Raw genomic sequence first — 8348 nt, 5'->3', positions numbered from 1 at the left:
TTTATTCTTAATCTGTCCATAGGGGTACTATATTAATTTCTTATCTTTGAAAAATTTATATTCCTGTTATACTACATTTATACTACAGTTTCAGTGCTTTTTATAGCAATTAAAAAAGTACAATAATCAGAATCATTTTTAATAGGTGTCTTTTTCTTTTACAATAATTGTATCTGTCAACTGTTGTCTGATTTAGAAATCACCACAGTTTGAAATTTATTCAATATATTGGATGTATCAGACAACAAATGATTCAAGACTTATTCCATTACCCTCAGAATGCTCCATTTGCACAGAAGAAACAGATATTGTTAGTAACATGTTTCTTAATGTAGATTTCTGACTCAGTGTGTTTAGGTATGTATTACATTTTTGCAAATAACTTTGCATGTATCTGCAATTATATTGGAAGCCTGGTGTGAATTTACATGCATCAGTATAGGATTGGTGAAAGTTTAGTAGCCATGCAAGACTTGGTTTTAAATAGGGACCCAGTATACTACCCTTGCTATTTATAGAAACAGTCATGTGCTACCGTACACGTTTCCAAGGCAAATCATAACAACAGATGGGCAAGAGTGATATGGAAATTAAGATGCAGAAACTAAAAGAAGTTATCGAGGTGGCAATGGATCTGCCCTCACTAAAGGGAAGAAAGCAAGGGCCAAGTGTCATCTGGTGATCAAGACCCCATCCTCTCACTCCCTGAGCCTCACACTGTTATAGCTGCCATTGCTGTGGCTGCAGCTGAATGCTGACAGTGGTGTGGCAGGTCTAGGTCTGGAAAGGACTCATGTCCCCAGGAATATTGCTGCTCTAAATGGCACCATGCTGTTTACTTCAGTCCAAAACTAGTGTCACCTCTTTCTGCACTCTGGGTTGTGTTCTTATTTCATTACAATTATCTCAATATTGAGGAAAATGCCTGTAATATGCATGCATAGTTTTTGTACTTTTGCTACAAGCATCAAACAGTCTTTCTGAACCACCAGAAACTCAGTGGAAAACTCATAATTTTAAAAAATGTCACTGTTTTCCACTGCAGTCAAAACACAATTGTAAAGGTATTGTATGTCTTTAAATATAATATTAAAATGAACAGAAAAACATTACAACTGTTCATAAAAGGATATTGAAGAAATGTCTTTTAGTGGAAACTGTGACCGACACATTCTTTTTATTTTGTTTGTCTTGAGCAACATAGAATCATAGAGTGATTTGGGTTGGAAGGGGCATCAAAGACCATTTAGTTCCAAATTTTCTTCCACGTGAAAGGCACTAGACCCTCCCAAACAGTTGCTCAAACTCCCATCCAACCTGACTTTGAACTCTTCCAGGGACATCCACAGCTCATTTGAGCAACCTGTTCCAATGCCTCAAAGCCCTCACTGTAAAGAATTTCTATATATAACCTAAATCCATCTTCTCTCAGTTTAGTATTTGGTTTATCCTCTTTCAGTCATCCTTTACAGTTTATTAATACTACATTTTGAGTGGGTCTTGGGAAAGCCTCACACGGTTGTTTGGTTTATTTGTGTGTGTTTGTTCTCTAAATGTTTTATACTTAGTGACTGAAAACCCAGAAAGAAAGTCAAATCTATTGGAAAGGTAATAGAAATAAATTGCACGTTGAGCAGCTTACTCTTTCTTAAAGACTTCAAGGAAGGTTTTGCATCTAGCCAGAAATTTTTGCTCGGAAATGGCTCTCAGTATCACACTCCTATTAACTATTCCAGCCTTAATAACTCAGTCATTATTGCATGTGGCCTTTACACCTTTTACTGCCTGATATGACTCTTCATATTTTTTTTGGCTTTAGAGAACTCCAGGGAATCCTAATGTCTTTGCAATTTGGAAGAAAATTATGAATCCCTGAAATGACAGTCAGACTCATGTTGCCTGCTTCTACCTTTTTCTGAAAAAAATTGGTTAGATATACATTTCTATGATGGTTCATGCTTTCGAAACTCATAGATAACACCTATATTGAGAATTCCCATAATGTTTATATATTTTATTGTTTGAAAAAGCAAAGTACTCTTGAGACTCCATACAAGAATATGCCTCTTAGGTTTGTTAATTGGAGTATCTATAAAAATATTAGAATATGTGAACTAGAGTTAACAGGTATGAACCTTATCATCTACTTAACAACACAGAGTTTTATTCCGGCAGTCTTCCCCAAACAAGAAATATTGCATGACCATATGTGTCATCCTTAATCTTAATTTGATCCAGGTGATGTGTGACAAAAATAGTATTTGTTTCACATGCAAGGTGTATTGTGTATCATCGTAGCCTGCAATCCCCTTTTTCTGTAAAGCTGTCATCTTTTTCCTCTAAAAAAGTTTTTAAACTCTGCTTTCTATTAATTTCCGCACTTTTGTTCTCTCCATATTAGTGTTTTCCTTCTTTTTATTGCTTTTGCATTTTCTCTTTAGACATGTAATAGGTATTTTGAGAGAGAAGTAACTGTGTAACAGAAGCCTGATTTGGCTACTTTTTTTTTCTGTGTTGTGCCTGACTCTCAGAATAATTTAATTTGACTTAAAATAAGTACTTCAAGGAAAATTAACATTTATGAATTTTAGAGGGAAACAAAATGTCTCCTAGGAGTGCTTTCTTCTCCAGATTTGAATATTCATGGCACAATTCTGAATAAATTACCAACAAAATTTCAAAGTTTTGATTATATGGTTTCTTTAACAGAAAATAGCGGTGAGGGGAAAAAAAATGTTAAACATTCAAATCCTGAAAAACAAAGGTGGCAACATACCCTTGAATCAAGAGAATAGATTTATGGGTCTGTGCCTATTTTGCTGAGATTTAGGGATTCCGTATCCTTTGTAATTAGGCACTTCAGTATCTAACAAATGAAAAGTAAAGCTTAGACTAGTGAGGGGGTAGTAGCAAGCTGAATCCACAGTATTTGCAGTGCTTAAAAAAAATGTGTACACAAGGTGATGTGGGGTCTGTGACTCCACTGCCCTTCTGTGGTAGCTGTTTTCCCAAGGGAAAAGTTGTAGTGAAGCAATACTATTGTACTTAGTTGTTCTGTTAATTTTTGCTTGCACTGCAGTCAGGAACTGACAATTCTCAATTGTTTGCTCCATATGCAGTCATAAGGCTTCACAGTAAGTACAGGGAACTGGGACCTTATGCAAAGAATTCAAGCACAGGGAGTCTGAAAGTTTCTTTATAGGGTTTTGGGGTTTTTTGCCTTTCCATTAAAATAACCTAAGAGAATACAGCATAAGTGTAAATACTAATAGGAGGAAATAACACTTTTTTGTATCAGCAAAGCCTTGTTAAAAATCAGGCCCTCGTTCTTAGCTGTATCCATGTATTCTCTGTTGCTGTTGAATCTGTAGTATCTCTTTTTCACAAATGCCTACTAGTGCATGTATAAATGTATTTGGACATGTGACACACTTTCTTTCTTTCTTTGTATTTACCTTAGTAGCTTTAGAATCTTAATTGAAGTGACAGACCTTTCAGAATATTTTGAAGAGGAAAATAGTTGTGAGGAAGCTCATGTACTAGACAAGAAATAATGTAGTCAGTCATGTTGAACCTGGGCATTTAGTACTAAACATTATTCTTACCTATTGTGATGGGGACTGCATTGTATGAAAACAAAATGTATTGGCTTTTCTTCTTGACACACAGGGAGCGGTAACAACTTTGGTGCTTCTTTTGGCTGTAGTTTTTTACTAGTGAATATCATGAGAATTACCAATCCAATATACAACTTAACTTAAGGGGAAAGGAAGAAAAAAACCTGTCCTGTTTAAACTATCTTTTTATTTCTTTCCTTGTTGAAAAAATAAAAATTGAACATAGCTGTCTGTGTAATCCCAGCTGAAGATATCTAGATTAAATACTCAGGAAATGCTGAGTTTTATTTTTGCAGTCCATTCATGCAAGCTGACACAGATAAGTTATTTTTCATATAAATGAGAAACCCTGTGTGCACAGTAAATGTTTCCATTTTTCATGGGAAGCCTCTAACTTCTGATTTGTAGTACAGAGTGGTAACATTGCATGCAGTCTACTGTAACATAAGCAATTGCTCAGCTTTGGCATGAAAGAGGTATACTTGTTTTAAATTATCAAACCCCTTGTAAACTGCAGTCTATTTAAAGTAATCTTGTGTGCATTAGCAGCCCTTACACAGCATTGCCTATAATGATTTTTCCTTGGCATTTTGCCACTGTAAGCTACTTAGTATTTCTCCCTCCTAACCGTTTGCCAATGGCAGCTGTCAGCTAATTTACTGTAGATGTAAGCTCCTAAAAGTTAATTCTAAAAGGTAAGTTGGCTCACCTCCTTGAGCTATTGAACAATTATAGACAAAATTCCTCTTCTAAGAGCTTTGGTTCAGGTTCTGCACTTTCTTCCTGCAGTGGTAACTATCAGCACCCAGACCTGCACTTTAAAACTACAGTGTCTGTACCTGGCTTACATAAAATAAACTTGTAATTATTGCTTCCATTCTTTACCTTCCTGGTGCTTTCTATTTCATTCTTAAAGGAGTTTCTAATTCATTAGGTGAGTATTTTCAGGTGGGGTGGGGAAAAAATATGAGGGAAAGACAGAAAGAGCTCAACTCTGTTGCTGATCCAGAGAGGCATCAAGTGGTGAGACAGTCAGTCTAAAAGAGCCAAGACCAAAAGAGAAAGCCAGGAAAGCTCAGCCACCTTGAATTACACTTTTTTTGGTTAAAATTGAAAAATTTCCTTTAGGTTAGTGCAACAACACTATGGAGTTTTTAGTTTTTGTTTTGTTTTCTTTCTCCATAATTTTCCCCAGTTTACAAGAATTTGACAGTTTTTAAAGCTGAAATTTTGGTTATCTATGTTTTTTTTCACAATGGGCTCTATTGATCAATGTTCCAATGGCAATCTAACTTTTCTGTCCTTCCTTTTAACAATGACATAGACGAGATGGAGGAAAAAAGTACTGAGCGAATAGTTTGGGCAAATTTTTTATAACTGCTTTGGGGAATAACTTCAAACTACCATCTTCTCAGACTTAACAATTTTCACTAGGACTAAGAATTGCTACAGCACATTAAGTGCTGATTATATTTGCAATGTATTAAAGCTTGATTTCTTTTTTGTCTAGAAGATATTTTTCTAATACCAATGGAAATGTTTTAGGTTGGTAATTTTTGACAGTAAGTAATTTCCTTGTAGAATGAATTACTCCGCATCTCCACTGCTCAGTGTAAACTCTTCTGATCACGTCACAAGATTTTTCTGAGTTTTACTAAATTACCAAGTCTAGAATTACTTGGAATATTTCAGTAATGGTTCTACAGGTGTTTAAAGAGGGTCATGCTTTTAATACATTGTGCTCCCTTTCCATAATTTTCCCCTAGTATTCAGTAATACTCAATTAATCACTCAAGGGGCAACCTCCAAACGAATTTGTTGCTCAAATGTTCACATATGTTCCAAAGTAACATAGAGTTTAAGGAGGTGCAAGCAAGTAGTAAAATTCAGCTGGTGATATGAATATGGACATTAAAAGTTGTGTCTATTGAAATGATTTGTCTACTTTTTCTAATAGACTAGAAAACATTAGATTTCTTACCCAAAGGCTAACATATCATGGAGGACGAATTTTCAGACTGTAAGAACACAAACTATCTTGCCAATGGGCAGCTGTTACAAATCTCAGTGAAGTCAGAGAAGTTTTTTTCTTCCTTTGTGGATGCTAAAAGGCAGGAGCAGAGGAATTTTCTAGCTGCTGAAGCATTTGTGAAGTTTTTCCTTTCTCATGCTTTAGCTGAGAAACAGAGAAATCCAGCTTCTCACAGCTTCTCTGTGAAAGCTTTCGTTCTCATGCAAACTGGATGGACAACAGTTTGAGAGAATGTAAACCATTTCTGCATGTGCAGGCTGTTGTGAGAACAGTGGAATTATTTTCAGTCGTGTGAGGATAATACTTTGAAATGGGTGGTTATACCGATCAGCCACTCAGTGTGGTGGGTGGCTAGCCAAGGGCCAATCATGTAATTTCTCTTTTGCGATCCGTGCTATAAAAGATGGGTTTTTGGCATTAAAGGTGGCTCAGCTCTGCTTCGGCCATATCATCTGACTTGGATTTATGTCTTTCGCTGTCTCTCTGGGAATAACAGCGACATTCCTTAGGTTTCCTTCCTTATGATTTTCTTAGGCTAGGAACTATGTATGCTTGTTTTATCTGTGTTCTGTAGTAAGAGAGAAATTTTTTGTTACACCACGAATGAAGTCTGGAATAAAGAAAACAGACAGAAAAAACCCCAAATATGTTGGCAGTAATGTGGGAACCAGACAGCAGGTAATAAAATTGAGCTATCAACACCTATAAAAGTGGAAGAAATCTGTATGTTTTTCAGTTACTCCCAGATTATATCAGACTCAAGGAAACAACATGAGAAATAAAGCAATTATTAGCCTATAAAATCATATAGAGATGGAAAAACTGCAGCAAGATGTTGACATTTCTGTTCAGCCTAGATCTGAACAGTTTTTGATTGTTGCTAAAAGGAAGTTGATGAGAAAGCAGAGTACTGGAAAAGTTCAAATATTTCTACAACTGACAGGCTACAACATGAGATAACAGTAAGAAAAATGTGTTTGTTATGTTGCTGGACCTTCCTCTTAGCATCCTCACTCCTCTGGTGACCCAGATGAAGTGTTAACAGAATATACAGATGATCCACTAAACATGTGAGAAGCAACACTGCATCTGTCACTGCCACTGAAAGCAAGTGCTGAAGGAAATGGGTGAGGGTGAGGTCTTGCAGGCTGGCACTGAACAACGAGTGAGGCAGCCTTGCCACACCACTGGCAGCTGTTTGGGAGGTTTGTTCATCAGCTGCAGGGAGCTCTTCCAATCAAAGATTGTTCCAAAATTCAGTGACCATTTATTAAAAAAAGAAAAAAAAGAAAAAAAAGGGAACCATTTGTTGGAAGAGAGATTGCAGGTATCAGAACAGGACATTTTCAAAGAATCTATCTGTGCCTCAGGACCAAATATCTGATTCAGATGAACCTCTGATTAATAATTGCACCCACTTTTACAGTCAAAAAATCCAAAGATATTCAGTTTCTTGATAATTGTATATGCATTTCTATTGGAATACATAGATTTCCTTAAGTTCTCAACAGTGGAAATGGGTTCATTAGTTTCATTAATTTTTGTAGTGTAACTAACTGTAACCAATAGTGGTTTTGTATAAGATCCATCTATTGCTTGATACTATAAAATACATAATAAAATACACAAACTCATCCAAGTATTTTAGTTGTACATCTTTTAAAAATACAATCTTTTATTTTCTTGGGCAGAGTAAAAATCCTTGTCTCTTGTAGGATTAATTCTGTTTCTGGATGTGAAAAAATTTCTTCAGAAGAATGGCTCAGATAAAACTTTCTTAAATACTTAAAAAAAATCTCCTGGAATGATGGCATCACAAGAGACTTTAAAAGATGTCAATCCTTATTAAATTGAGCTGCTTTTGAAGCAAATAGAAATGGGACCTTCTCCTAGAAAAAAACGTAGAAATTGTTACCAAAGGATTTTGTCCCACAAAATCTGCTTGATTGTAAATACTTGCAGGAAGAATAAATACACATAGAGAATCCTCAATCTGACATATTTATCACAACAGACAGCTAAGAGAAGAAGACCAGTTCCAGGGTTTTGCTCCATATAATTTTATAGATAAGACTAACCATTTTTTACTGACTGTGTGGGGAGCCTGCAATATCTGGATGGTTCAGTGAGGTGCATAAAATTGAGTAACATGAAACTTCTGGTTAAAAAAATGGTGAAAATGCAATTAAACAGTGGCATTATGGAAGTCACAGGCATCTCCAAGTGTTTGACACAGCAAGAAAAAAATGGAAAGGCCACTAACATAAATCAGTAAATTTGAATGGTCTTTTAAAATTCTGAGTTATATTCTTTAATGGTTCTAAAAATCTTAGATTCATAGAATAGTTTGCACAGGAAGGGAACCTTAAAACTCATCTAGCCAAACTGATCCACAGGGATCAGGGATAGGGCATTTGTCCGGGCAACCTGTTTCAGTGTTTTACCACCCTCTCTGTAAAAAAACTTCCTTATATCTAACCTATGTTTTAGTTTAAAACCATTACCTCTAGTGCTGTCACAACAGGCCCTGCTAAAATGTTTGTCCCCATCTTTCTTATAGGCCTCCTTTAAGTACTGAAAGGATGAAATTAGGTCACACTGAGGCCTTCTCAAGGCTTAACAATCCCAATTCTCTTAACATTTCCTTGTAGGAGAGGTGCTCCAGACTCCTAATTGTCTTTGCAGCCCTCGTCTGGACT

The sequence above is a fragment of the Corvus hawaiiensis genome, chromosome 1 (assembly GCF_020740725.1).
Source record: "Corvus hawaiiensis isolate bCorHaw1 chromosome 1, bCorHaw1.pri.cur, whole genome shotgun sequence".
NCBI classification, from domain to species: Eukaryota; Metazoa; Chordata; class Aves; order Passeriformes; family Corvidae; genus Corvus; species Corvus hawaiiensis.
Note: the sequence above shows the minus strand (reverse complement) of the source record.